The following is a 15,292-nucleotide window of genomic DNA, read 5'->3' as shown; positions in this document are numbered from 1 at the left end:
TGAGAGGCCTTGAGCTCCTCCCAATATAACCTAACACCAAGGCTGAATGCAAGGCCACTACCAAATGAAGCAGAGCATGGGGAATGCCCATAGACATAAGTTTCCTCCACGGAGTTGGTCTGTCAACCCGGTCAAAGGCAATGGAAATGTCAATGATAGGCACGTATACAAATTTCCCTCTTGTTTTCACATTCTTGTCTGCAATAGCCTGGATAATTGAGATATTATGCAGATATGAGCAATTAGCCCATAATCTTGCTTGTTCTCTTGGTAGAATTTCCCTATCAACTATCCACTCTTCTAGATGATCTAATAAGCTTTTGAAAAAAAATCTTCCAAAATGCATCCAGGAGCGATATTTGGTGATAAGTACTTGGAAAGTCTTCATCTCCCTTTTTTGAAAAATGGAGCAATAATATTACCTTTCCATGAGGGGAAAGCTACTGCTTTCTTGTAACAATGTTGACATAACAGGACAAGAAACAGAGAACAAAGAGTGGGCTCTTTTTTATTTACACCGTGATTGGAATCTCATCAGTCCCCATCATGTTTGAACAGCGTGATTTCATGATAAACGTTTTAATCTGGACTGCAGAGAAGGGGCTTGTGTTCATAAAGACTATCGAAAATCGAAGTCCCTACCATCAAAGCAGCACCAGGGATTTCACTGCTGGGTGCACATAATTCCTTTTTGTAATGATCTCAAGTTGAGTTGCTGGTGGTTGAGAAAATTACAACCTTTCTTGGTGCACAAGCTTCTGTTACTAGGGCCCAGGACTTTCTGCAGTTCTTAGTAACTATGCTTCTCTGTGGGCAATCCATTTTCAATCTGCTTGTTTTTGCTAAAAAAGTTAGTCTTCATCTTATCCTTTTTTGTTCAGGTTCTTAATTAATGTGCCTTGAACTTGAGAATTGACATTTTCATCTAGTCAACAGCAATAGCGGCCCTCCCATTTCAAAGTGGTGAGGTGGACCAAAGGAGGGAGATGAGGAGGGGAGGTTCGGGGGACAAAAAATAAAAGAATAAAAAATAAAAATGACTGACCTGAACACCAACGCCGCCGCCAGTGCCAGCCGCATCGCACTCCTCCTCCTTCTAGGAACAGGCTGGCAGACTGCACTGCTGCCAGTCCTGACGCTGAATGAAACAGTTTCAGGATTGGCCTGAGCATTGGCAATTTATTCTTCCAGGCATACTGGGAGCCTGTGCCTGCTCTCTCCAGCCCCAGCAACACAGCTGGGAATGGAGATATCTTCACTGAGCATGACGGTTTGGCTAGCCATCTCAGACCCACCACCAGCAGTGTAATACACCTGGACCCGCCCCCAAGACTTGTTAGAGTCCTGGGGGCGGGTTCAGGGGTATTAAAAGCAAATAATAACATTTTATTTGAGAGTGGTGGTGGGCAACGCACCTCCGCCCTAATGGAGGGGCCACGGTTGTTTATCTGATTTATGATCTTGGATATTTCCCAAATTACTTTAGGGTCCTGAAAATGTTGGTATTTCCCTCTTTTATCTGGCCTAGTCCTGATGCAGTCAAGTTTTTGCCTTGCAAAAATGACCAACCAGTAATTGCACTCTTCTATAGTATTGAAATACAAATGCTTAAGAACTTGTAGGGCCTTTCTGGGGGAAATATTTTGTGTGGCTAGTATACCTTCGTATCAATTTCTGCACCGATTATGAGGGTTTAACGAGAGATGTACATCTGTTGAGTCCAAGGAGCAGATTGCTCAACTTTGATTGCTACTCTAAAGTAAAGGGAATTGGGATGACTTAGAAAGGTATCGATATTTGTGAGTTTAGAAAGGAGCCCAAGCATAGAAAAGGAAGCTATTACCTAGTTGAGAATATAATGAAAAATATTCAAAGAAATTGATGGTGAGTCCACAATTGGAAATATGTGAGAAGCTGGAGTATTTCCAAATATACGCAGGGTTCAGGAAAAAGTATTGACCCCCAACATGCTTTACCCCCCTATCCAAAGAGGAGCCAAAGAGATTGATTGCAAGATATTTGTGTAAGGAAAGGCCAGAGCAGCTCCAAGACCCCAGCATAGATATAATATGTGCCTTAGCTAAAAGTGAAAATTCTTGTTCTATCATTGATTCAGGAGATAACGCTAAGGCCTATATTAGGGTTGAAAGCCAAATCTGCTAAAGAGGGTTTGACAATAATTTATTGATTTAGCAATCCATGGCCAATTCTGAGGCTAGTTGGATATGGGGGCAGAAAAAGAATCCTCATGGTGAGAAATAGTTACAGTTTTCGCCATAGAATCGACCATAATGCCTCAAGGTACACCAGTGTTAGGGACAGTTTTACTACACACAAAGTTATTCTTATAAGAAACCAAAGGAGATAACTGTATGCCTCTACTCAGAAAATAATCACAAGTTTCCATTACAATTGTCAATGATCTCAGGGTGTAATTTTACCCTTGTGCGGGAACCCAAATGAAACTGAGAGATATAAACAGACGGCATATATTTGCTTTTTACCAGTGCCAACATGTCGTCAATCTCTGCAATGGAATTTAATAAGATCTATTCAAGGCCCACCCACTCTTGTCAAACAGGGTGGTAAAATATGAGAGGGGAAGACTCTTGCGATTGTGTGGGTGTTAGGGAAATGGCCCATATAACTTCTGACTCCTGTGACAAAGAGAAATTGTTGATAGTATCGATGTCACATGTGACCCATTGACATATGCAATTTCTGGGTATGCTTCAGAAGGAATTGTAGAAAAAAAGAATGTACCTGGCACCCCTTTTTCTAATTTGTTGAATTTTCAAAATACTTCCAGGGTTGAAGAATGCCTACATCATAAGCAAGGTTGTTTTTATGCAGGAAGGGACACTTTCCTGCACTAAAATAAGCCAGAGAGTGTAAGTGCAATTTTATCTTATTTTGCCACTTTTATTTCTGCAGAGACATCATTGGTGGATTGCTTGCCAGGACTTCCAGTCACCAACGCACTGGATACTTCAATGTGGCCCACGTTATGTCCAAAAGAGTATAGTCCATGAAGGACTGGATTCCCTGGACAGAGGGCCCTTTTTGTTCTGCTGTATTTTAAGTGTTAAGCACTGTCATAGCCAGTGTCTCCACTAGGCAAGATGCCTCGATTGTGTCATTATTTGCCCAGTCCTGGATGGCCAAAGATTTGTTCATTGTTTCATATTTTGGAGAAATGTTGTTAACTGCCACTTCAATACTTTACTGACTGAGTCCCCAAAGGCAGAAGGGACCCAACAAGGTACCATCTATAATTTCTGACTTAGTTTCTAAAGTAGTGAAGTAAGTTAATATGGGTGCCAAGCCTTTCAACCCTCCCTCATGATATGATTTGTTCCAGAGTGGGTGGAATTTGATTTTCTTCCAAACCCTGTGGGGAATTATTTTGCCGGAACATAATTTCTTTATGGTCATGATGGTCAGGAATTAGGAACCACTGACAAAGACCATTGCAATCCTCTGCTACGCTGCTCAAATGTTGTATGTCGAGGCAGGTCTAGGCTTGTCATTACTGGACTATCTCTTCCAACTGCACCACAGTGCAACAACACACTCCCTTACAACTGCACAGTCTCCTTCACTGCTAATTTGAAACACCAGGGAGGGATCAACTGGCAATAAACTTGTAGAAATGGGATAGATACATTGTAGCTAACAGGCAGAAACAACAGGCGAGAGAGTCTAGTAACTGCTATTCCTTATAACACATGTATGAAAAGACTGGTAAAGGATCCAGACACGGAAACATTTCTTTGCACACTACCCGCTTATGGATGTTCAAAGAGGAAAATTTGTTTCAAATGTTTTTATATTTCCAATGTCTCTTCCAGTTTCCAGCAGCCTTCCTGTTACCACAAACAAACAACATCCAACATTAAAGGTCAGAGAAGCCAATGAGGGCCGAATGGGAGGAATAAAACAAGCAGCCAGGTCTTTTAATGCTGTGCCGCTCGTGCACCAGCTTCTCACCCACTCTTCCCCACTCCCACTCCACCCCTACCCACACGCCATGGCTCCCTTAGACTCAAGCAGCTGACTGGGGGCATCTCCCAGCAAGAGGAGCTCACCTCAGAGGTGGTCCTCTTTAGTAACGATCCCTTTTTCTGGTCCTCTGGGTGAAGGCCAACAAATCTAGGTGATTTGCCAGTGCCAGTAGAAAAGGCTAAACATCTTGGGATAAATATATGCTACAGGCTCAACTTTGCTAAGCAGATCAATGCTTTGACACCTTCCACGTTTTTCATTTTAAGAAAAATTAGAAAGATCTTGCCTTTCATCCCAGCAAATTCTCAAAAACCAGTCATATCAATGTTGTTATTGGCCAGATTACATTATTGTAATGGCCTACACCTTAATCTCTGTGCCCAGCATCTTAGAAAACTTCAGGTATTGAAGAAAACAGCTGCTAGAGTTCTCACCCGTACCCCTAAATATGTATCAGTTAGGAAAACAATCAAACAGCTACATTGGCTGCCGGTGAACAAGAAGATCCAATTCTATGCTTTGTGCTTCGCATACAAAGCCTTGCACAATCAAGGACCTCAAGACTTAGACCAAAAATTCAGATGGTACTCGATTAGTAGATCACTTAGATCTTCCAATTGTAGAACCTTGGGGGTACCAATATTCAAAAGAATGAATTGATGTGGCATAAGTATTTTTCTGGGATCTATAACAATCTGGAATAAACTCCAACTATCCCTCTGATCTTCCACCTTCCGCCTCAATTTTAGGTGGGAGCTGAAAACCTGGCTTTTCAGCATATCAGATTTTTGGTAAAGATTCCTGTTTTCCGTGCCAGGACACCATTTAGTAAGAGAACTCTTTATAAGTCTCCTACTTTAACATTAACATTAACGAGGCAGTGAGGGCCCAGAGTTCAAAGTTCCTGGCACAAGCATGGAGGAGGCATGGAAGACACAACCTCTCCTCAACTACTCTCACATCGCCTGCAGCTCTCAGTGGCACCCACAGCTCCAGCAACAATGCTCTGTCCTTTTCTGGCTGCTGCTGGTCACTAGGTGCCATGCCCTGAAGCTCTGCTTGTTGTAACTTCCAAACAGTCAACAATGCTCACCAATGGACTGCTTCTATTACTCATGTTGGTCATCCACCCAGATTAATCTGCATTATTCCATCCTATTCTATTGCTTTCAATTTTCATACTCTGCTGTGACTCACCAAATGTATCTATAGATAAACGCAAAAGCCAGCTTTTTGAATGCCACCAAAGCATCAAACTCCATAGAAGTACTTGAATAAGTGGTCATGGGCAAAGCCATGATGAAATGGGTTGACCTCCTTATAACTGAACCAAGTGCCAGGGTGCGGGTCAACAGGCTATAGTCCCCCCGATTCCAATATGGAGAGACACCTGGCAGGCCGAGTTCGATAATTAAAGCGCCTCAATGTTTTGCACAATAGCTTGTAAAAGGCTTGTAAAAGGCTTGTACTTTTTAAGGTCATACTGACCGAAATAAAGTTTTCTGGAATTGGTAATGGGTTTGGCTTTATCCTGAGGGGATTCTTGGATTTACACCTATATTCATGCTAGGTAAATTTAGGTACATCTAGTTAGGGTTTGCATTGTAGGAGTATGCATTATTACTGTCATGTATCTATATGCCTGCCTATATCCATTGTTTTAGCACTATGGTAGAATTCTACCTTTTCTTTACTCTGCAGGTGCTCATAATGGTCAATATCTGTTTCTGTCTAATGGTTGTTGCAGCACACTTATTTGACACTAAAATGACGCTGGTTCAATAAATGCTTATTGAAAACCTCTCCACCGTTTATTCAGTGTATCTCTCTGAGACAAAGTGAGCACGAGTGACTGAGTAAAAAGCACTGTACTGTTCCCACTATCCCTGAGGGGTCAGGGATGTCACGTTCGATAGTTGCCAGAAGTTATTCGCTCCTTGGTAAGAGGGGCTAGTAGTGGCACTGTGACACCAACCCCTTAGTTTATGTTGTCTTAACGCGCAGTTACTATATAGATTTGTAGGAACTACATGACAGGATCTCAGGAAGGTCAGACGCCTAAAGGCAGAATAGTAACAGATCTAAGAGGCAACCTTGCTTGAGCCGATTATTTGTCTGGATTTTTGATGAGAGGCCTTGAGCTCCTCCCAATATAACCTAACACCAAGGCTGAATTCAAGGCCACTACCAAATGAAGCAGAGCATGGGGAATGCCCATAGACATAAGTTTCCTCCACGGAGTTGGTCTGTCAACCCGGTCAAAGGCAATGGAAATGTCAATGATAGGCACGTATACAAATTTCCCTCTTGTTTTCACATTCTTGTCTGCAATAGCCTGGATAATTGAGATATTATGCAGATATGAGCAATTAGCCCATAATCTTGCTTGTTCTCTTGGTAGAATTTCCCTATCAACTATCCACTCTTCTAGATGATCTAATAAGCTTTTGAAAAAAAATCTTCCAAAATGCATCCAGGAGCGATATTTGGTGATAAGTACTTGGAAAGTCTTCATCTCCCTTTTTTGAAAAATGGAGCAATAATATTACCTTTCTATGAGGGGAAAGCTACAGCTTTCTTGTAACAATGTTGACATGACAGGACAAGAAACAGAGAACAAAGAGTGGGCTCTTTTTTATTTACACCGTGATTGGAATCTCATCAGTCCCCATCATGTTTGAACAGCGTGATTTCATGATAAACGTTTTAATCTGGACTGCAGAGAAGGGGTTTGTGTTCATAAAGACTATCGAAAATCGAAGTCGCTACCATCAAAGCAGCACCAGGGAATTCACTGCTGGGTGCATATAATTCCTTTTTGTAATGATCTCAAGTTGAGTTGCTGGTGGTTGAGAAAATTACAACCTTTCTTGGTGCACAAGCTTCTGTTACTTGGGCCCAGGACTTTCTGCAGTTCTTAGTAACTATGCTTCTCTGTGGGCAATCCATTTTCAATCTGCTTGTTTTTGCTAAAAAAGTTAGTCTTCATCTTATCCTTTTTTGTTCAGGTTCTTAATTAATGTGCCTTGAACTTGAGAATTGAAATTTTCATCTAGTCAACCGCAATAGCAGCCCTCCCATTTCAAAGTGGTGAGGTGGACCAAAGGAGGGAGATGAGGAGGGGAGGTTCGGGGGACAAAAAATAAAAGAATAAAACATAAAAATGACTGACCTGAACACCAACGCCGCCGCCACTGCCAGCCGCATCGCACTCCTCCTCCTTCTAGGAACAGGCTGGCAGACTGCACTGCTGCCAGTCCTGACGCTGAATGAAACAGTTTCAGGATTGGCCTGAGCATTGGCAATTTATTCTTCCAGGCATACTGGGAGCCTGTGCCTGCTCTCTCCAGCCCCAGCAACACAGCTGGGAATGGAGATATCTTCACTGAGCATGACGGTTTGGCTAGCCATCTCAGACCCACCACCAGCAGTGTAATACACCTGGACCCGCCCCCAAGACTTGTTAGAGTCCTGGGGGCGGGTTCAGGGGTATTAAAAGCAAATAACATTTTATTTGAGAGTGGTGGTGGGCAACGCACCTCCGCCCTAATGGAGGGGCCACGGTTGTTTATCTGATTTATGATCTTGGATATTTCCCAAATTACTTTAGGGTCCTGAAAATGTTGGTATTTCCCTCTTTTATCTGGCCTAGTCCTGATGCAGTCAAGTTTTTGCCTTGCAAAAATGACCAACCAGTAATTGCACTCTTCTATAGTATTGAAATACAAATGCTTAAGAACTTGTAGGGCCTTTCTGGGGGAAATATTTTGTGTGGCTAGTATACCTTCGTATCAATTTCTGCACCGATTATGAGGGTGTAACGAGAGATGTACATCTGTTGAGTCCAAGGAGCAGATTGCTCAACTTTGATTGCTACTCTAAAGTAAAGGGAATTGGGATGACTTAGAAAGGTATCGATATTTGTGAGTTTAGAAAGGAGCCCAAGCATAGAAAAGGAAGCTATTACCTAGTTGAGAATATAATGAAAAATATTCAAAGAAATTGATGGTGAGTCCACAATTGGAAATATGTGAGAAGCTGGAGTATTTCCAAATATACGCAGGGTTCAGGAAAAAGTATTGACCCCCAACATGCTTTACCCCCCTATCCAAAGAGGAGCCAAAGAGATTGATTGCAAGATATTTGTGTAAGGAAAGGCCAGAGCAGCTCCAAGACCCCAGCATAGATATAATATGTGCCTTAGCTAAAAGTGAAAATTCTTGTTCTATCATTGATTCAGGAGATAACGCTAAGGCCTATATTAGGGTTGAAAGCCAAATCTGCTAAAGAGGAATTTGACAATAATTTATTGATTTAGCAATCCATGGCCAATTCTGAGGCTAGTTGGATATGGGGGCAGAAAAAGAATCCTCATGGTGAGAAATAGTTACAGTTTTCGCCATAGAATCGACCATAATGCCTCAAGGTACACCAGTGTTAGGGACAGTTTTACTACACACAAAGTTATTCTTATAAGAAACCAAAGGAGATAACTGTATGCCTCTACTCAGAAAATAATCACAAGTTTCCATTACAATTGTCAATGATCTCAGGGTGTAATTTTACCCTTGTGCGGGAACCCAAATGAAACTGAGAGATATAAACAGACGGCATATATTTGCTTTTTACCAGTGCCAACATGTCGTCAATCTCTGCAATGGAATTTAATAAGATCTATTCAAGGCCCACCCACTCTTGTCAAACAGGGTGGTAAAATATGAGAGGGGAAGACTCTTGCGATTGTGTGGGTGTTAGGGAAATGGCCCATATAACTTCTGACTCCTGTGACAAAGAGAAATTGTTGATAGTATCGATGTCACATGTGACCCATTGACATATGCAATTTCTGGGTATGCTTCAGAAGGAATTGTAGAAAAAAAGAATGTACCTGGCACCCCTTTTTCTAATTTGTTGAATTTTCAAAATACTTCCAGGGTTGAAGAATGCCTCCATCATAAGCAAGGTTGTTTTTATGCAGGAAGGGACACTTTCCTGCACTAAAATAAGCCAGAGAGTGTAAGTGCAATTTTATCTTATTTTGCCACTTTTATTTCTGCAGAGACATCATTGGTGGATTGCTTGCCAGGACTTCCAGTCACCAACGCACTGGATACTTCAATGTGGCCCACGTTATGTCCAAAAGAGTATAGTCCATGAAGGACTGGATACCCTGGACAGAGGGCCCTTTTTGTACTTCTGTATTTTAAGTGTTAAGCACTGTCATAGCCAGTGTCTCCACTAGGCAAGATGCCTCGATTGTGTCATTATTTGCCCAGTCCTCGATGGCCAAAGATTTGTTCATTGTTTCATATTTTGGAGAAATGTTGTTAACTGCCACTTCAATACTTTACTGACTGAGTCCCCAAAGGCAGAAGGGACCCAACAAGGTACCATCTATAATTTCTGACTTAGTTTCTAAAGTAGTGAAGTAAGTTAATATGGGTGCCAAGCCTTTCAACCCTCCCTCATGATATGATTTGTTCCAGAGTGGGTGGAATTTGATTTTCTTCCAAACCCTGTGGGGAATTATTTTGCCGGAACATAATTTCTTTATGGTCATGATGGTCAGGAATTAGGAACCACTGACAAAGACCATTGCAATCCTCTGCTACGCTGCTCAAATGTTGTATGTCGAGGCAGGTCTAGGCTTGTCATTACTGGACTATCTCTTCCAACTGCACCACAGTGCAACAACACACTCCCTTACAACTGCACAGTCTCCTTCACTGCTAATTTGAAACACCAGGGAGGGATCAACTGGCAATAAACTTGTAGAAATGGGATAGATACATTGTAGCTAACAGGCAGAAACAACAGGCGAGAGAGTCTAGTAACTGCTATTCCTTATAACACATGTATGAAAAGACTGGTAAAGGATCCAGACACGGAAACATTTCTTTGCACACTACCCGCTTATGGATGTTCAAAGAGGAAAATTTGTTTCAAATGTTTTTATATTTCCAATATCTCTTCCAGTTTCCAGCAGCCTTCCTGTTACCACAAACAAACAACATCCAACATTAAAGGTCAGAGAAGCCAATGAGGGCCGAATGGGAGGAATAAAACAAGCAGCCAGGTCTTTTAATGCTGTGCCGCTCGTGCACCAGCTTCTCACCCACTCTTCCCCACTCCCACTCCACCCCTACCCACACGCCATGGCTCCCTTAGACTCAAGCAGCTGACTGGGGGCATCTCCCAGCAAGAGGAGCTCACCTCAGAGGTGGTCCTCTTTAGTAACGATCCCTTTTTCTGGTCCTCTGGGTGAAGGCCAACAAATCTAGGTGATTTGCCAGTGCCAGTAGAAAAGGCTAAACATCTTGGGATAATTATATGCTACAGGCTCAACTTTGCTAAGCAGATCAATGCTTTGACACCTTCCACGTTTTTCATTTTAAGAAAAATTAGAAAGATCTTGCCTTTCATCCCAGCAAATTCTCAAAAACCAGTCATATCAATGTTGTTATTGGCCAGATTACATTATTGTAATGGCCTATACCTTAATCTCTGTGCCCAGCATCTTAGAAAACTTCAGGTATTGAAGAAAACAGCTGCTAGAGTTCTCACCCGTACCCCTAAATATGTATCAGTTAGGAAAACAATCAAACAGCTACATTGGCTGCCGGTGAACAAGAAGATCCAATTCTATGCTTTGTGCTTTGCATACAAAGCCTTGCACAATCAAGGACCTCAAGACTTAGGCCAAAAATTCAGATGGTACTCGATTAGTAGATCACTTAGATCTTCCAATTCTAGAACCTTGGGGGTACCAATATTCAAAAGAATGAATTGATGTGGCAGAAGTATTTATCTGGGAACTATAACAATCTGGAATAAACTCCAACTATCCATCTGATCTTCCACCTTCCGCCTCAATTTTAGGTGGGAGCTGAAAACCTGGCTTTCAGCATATCAGATTTTTGGTAAAGATTCCTGTTTTCCGTGCCAGGACACCATTTAGTAAGAGAACTCTTTATAAGTCTCCTACTTTAACATTAACATTAACGAGGCAGTGAGGGCCCAGAGTTCAAAGTTCCTGGCACAAGCATGGAGGAGGCATGGAAGACACAACCTCTCCTCAACTACTCTCACATCGCCTGCAGCTCTCAGTGGCACCCACAGCTCCAGCAACAATGCTCTGTCCTTTTCTGGCTGCTGCTGGTCACTAGGTGCCATGCCCTGAAGCTCTGCTTGTTGTAACTTCCAAACAGTCAACAATGCTCACCAATGGACTGCTTCTATTACTCATGTTGGTCATCCACCCAGATTAATCTGCATTAATTCCATGCTATTCTATTGCTTTCAATTTTCATACTCTGCTGTGACTCACCAAATGTATCTATAGATAAACGCAAAAGCCAGCTTTTTGAATGCCACCAAAGCATCAAACTCCATAGAAGTACTTGAATAAGTGGTCATGGGCAAAGTCATGATGAAATGGGTTGACCTCCTTATAACTGAACCAAGTGCCAGGGTACGGGTCAACAGGCTATAGTCCCCCCGATTCCAATATGGAGAGACACCTGACAGGCCGAGTTCGATAATTAAAGCGCCTCAATGTTTTGCACAGTAGCTTGTAAAAGGCTTGTAAAAGGCTTGTACTTTTTAAGGTCATACTGACCGAAATAAAGTTTTCTGGAATTGGTAATGGGTTTGGCTTTATCCTGAGGGGATTCTTGGATTTACACCTATATTCATGCTAGGTAAATTTAGGTACATCTAGTTAGGGTTTGCATTGTAGGAGTATGTATTATTACTGTCATGTATCTATATGCCTGCCTATATCCATTGTTTTAGCACTATGGTAGAATTCTACCTTTTCTTTACTCTGCGGGTGCTCATAATGGTCAATATCTGTTTCTGTCTAATGGTTGTTGCAGCACACTTATTTGACACTAAAATGACGCTGGTTCAATAAATGCTTATTGAAAACCTCTCCACCGTTTATTCAATGTATCTCTCTGAGACAAAGTGAGCACGAGTGACTGAGTAAAAAGCACTGTACTGTTCCCACTATCCCTGAGGGGTCAGGGATGTCACGTTCGATAGTTGCCAGAAGTTATTCGCTCCTTGGTAAGAGGGGCTAGTAGTGGCACTGTGACACCAACCCCTTAGTTTATGTTGTCTTAACGTGCAGTTACTATATAGATTTGTAGGAACTACATGACAGGATCTCAGGAAGGTCAGACGCCTAAAGGCAGAATAGTAACAGATCTAAGAGGCAACCTTGCTTGAGCCGATTATTTGTCTGGATTTTTGATGAGAGGCCTTGAGCTCCTCCCAATATAACCTAACACCAAGGCTGAATGCAAGGCCACTACCAAATGAAGCAGAGCATGGGGAATGCCCATAGACATAAGTTTCCTCCACGGAGTTGGTCTGTCAACCCGGTCAAAGGCAATGGAAATGTCAATGATAGGCACGTATACAAATTTCCCTCTTGTTTTCACATTCTTGTCTGCAATAGCCTGGATAATTGAGATATTATGCAGATATGAGCAATTAGCCCATAATCTTGCTTGTTCTCTTGGTAGAATTTCCCTATCAACTATCCACTCTTCTAGATGATCTAATAAGCTTTTGAAAAAAAATCTTCCAAAATGCATCCAGGAGCGATATTTGGTGATAAGTACTTGGAAAGTCTTCATCTCCCTTTTTTGAAAAATGGAGCAATAATATTACCTTTCCATGAGGGGAAAGCTACAGCTTTCTTGTAACAATGTTGACATAACAGGACAAGAAACAGAGAACAAAGAGTGGGCTCTTTTTTATTTACACCGTGATTGGAATCTCATCAGTCCCCATCATGTTTGAACAGCGTGATTTCATGATAAACATTTTAATCTGGACTGCAGAGAAGGGGTTTGTGTTCATAAAGACTATCGAAAATCGAAGTCGCTACCATCAAAGCAGCACCAGGGATTTCACTGCTGGGTGCATATAATTCCTTTTTGTAATGATCTCAAGTTGAGTTGCTGGTGGTTGAGAAAATTGCAACCTTTCTTGGTGCACAAGCTTTTGTTACTAGGGCCCAGGACTTTCTGCAGTTCTTAGTAACTATGCTTCTCTGTGGGCAATCCATTTTCAATCTGCTTGTTTTTGCTAAAAAAGTTAGTCTTCATCTTATCCTTTTTTGTTCAGGTTCTTAATTAATGTGCCTTGAACTTGAGAATTGAAATTTTCATCTAGTCAACCGCAATAGCGGCCCTCCCATTTCAAAGTGGTGAGGTGGACCAAAGGAGGGAGATGAGGAGGGGAGGTTCGGGGGACAAAAAATAAAAGAATAAAAAATAAAAATGACTGACCTGAACACCAACGCCGCCGCCACTGCCAGCCGCATCGCACTCCTCCTCCTTCTAGGAACAGGCTGGCAGACTGCACTGCTGCCAGTCCTGACGCTGAATGAAACAGTTTCAGGATTGGCCTGAGCATTGGCAATTTATTCTTCCAGTCATACTGGGAGCCTGTGCCTGCTCTCTCCAGCCCCAGCAACACAGCTGGGAATGGAGATATCTTCACTGAGCATGACGGTTTGGCTAGCCATCTCAGACCCACCACCAGCAGTGTAATACACCTGGACCCGCCCCCAAGACTTGTTAGAGTCCTGGGGGCGGGTTCAGGGGTATTTAAAGCAAATAATAACATTTTATTTGAGAGTGGTGGTGGGCAATGCACCTCCGCCCTAATGGAGGGGCCACGGTTGTTTATCTGATTTATGATCTTGGATATTTCCCAAATTACTTTAGGGTCCTGAAAATGTTGGTATTTCCCTCTTTTATCTGGCCTAGTCCTGATGCAGTCAAGTTTTTGCCTTGCAAAAATGACCAACCAGTAATTGCACTCTTCTATAGTATTGAAATACAAATGCTTAAGAACTTGTAGGGCCTTTCTGGGGGAAATATTTTGTGTGGCTAGTATACCTTCGTATCAATTTCTGCACCGATTATGAGGGTTTAACGAGAGATGTACATCTGTTGAGTCCAAGGAGCAGATTGCTCAACTTTGATTGCTACTCTAAAGTAAAGGAAATTGGGATGACTTAGAAAGGTATCGATATTTGTGAGTTTAGAAAGGAGCCCAAGCATAGAAAAGGAAGCTATTACCTAGTTGAGAATATAATGAAAATTATTCAAAGAAATTGATGGTGAGTCCACAATTGGAAATATGTGAGAAGCTGGAGTATTTCCAAATATACGCAGGGTTCAGGAAAAAGTATTGACCCCCAACATGCTTTACCCCCCTATCCAAAGAGGAGCCAAAGAGATTGATTGCAAGATATTTGTGTAAGGAAAGGCCAGAGCAGCTCCAAGACCCCAGCATAGATATAATATCTGCCTTAGCTAAAAGTGAAAATTCTTGTTCTATCATTGATTCAGGAGATAACGCTAAGGCCTATATTAGGGTTGAAAGCCAAATCTGCTAAAGAGGGTTTGACAATAATTTATTGATTTAGCAATCCATGGCCAATTCTGAGGCTAGTTGGATATGGGGGCAGAAAAAGAATCCTCATGGTGAGAAATAGTTACAGTTTTCGCCATAGAATCGACCATAATGCCTCAAGGTACACCAGTGTTAGGGACAGTTTTACTACACACAAAGTTATTCTTATCAGAAACCAAAGGAGATAAATGTATGCCTCTACTCAGAAAATAATCACAAGTTTCCATTACAATTGTCAATGATCTCAGGGTGTAATTTTACCCTTGTGCGGGAACCCAAATGAAACTGAGAGATATAAACAGACTGCATATATTTGCTTTTTACCAGTGCCAACATGTCGTCAATCTCTGCAAAGGAATTTAATAAGATCTATTCAAGGCCCACCCACTCTTGTCAAACAGGGTGGTAAAATATGAGAGGGGAAGACTCTTGCGATTGTGTGGGTGTTAGGGAAATGGCCCATATAACTTCTGACTCCTGTGACAAAGAGAAATTGTTGATAGTATCGATATCACATGTGACCCATTGACATATGCAATTTCTGGGTATGCTTCAGAAGGAATTGTAGAAAAAAAGGATGTACCTGGCACCCCTTTTTCAAATTTGTTGAATTTCCAAAATACTTCCAGGGTTGAAGAATGCCTCCATCGTAAGCAAGGTTGTTTTTATGCAGGAAGGGACACTTTCCTGCACTAAAATAAGCCAGAGAGTGTAAGTGCAATTTTATCTTATTTTGCCACTTTTATTTCTGCAGAGACATCATTGGTGGATTGCTTGCCAGGACTTCCAGTCACTAACGCACTGGATACTTCAATGTGGCCCACGTTATGTCCAAAAGAGTATAGTCCAT

The sequence above is a fragment of the Lissotriton helveticus genome, chromosome 6, assembly GCF_964261635.1.
Source record: "Lissotriton helveticus chromosome 6, aLisHel1.1, whole genome shotgun sequence".
Lineage (NCBI taxonomy): Eukaryota > Metazoa > Chordata > Amphibia > Caudata > Salamandridae > Lissotriton > Lissotriton helveticus.
This window is presented reverse-complemented; position numbering follows the sequence as displayed.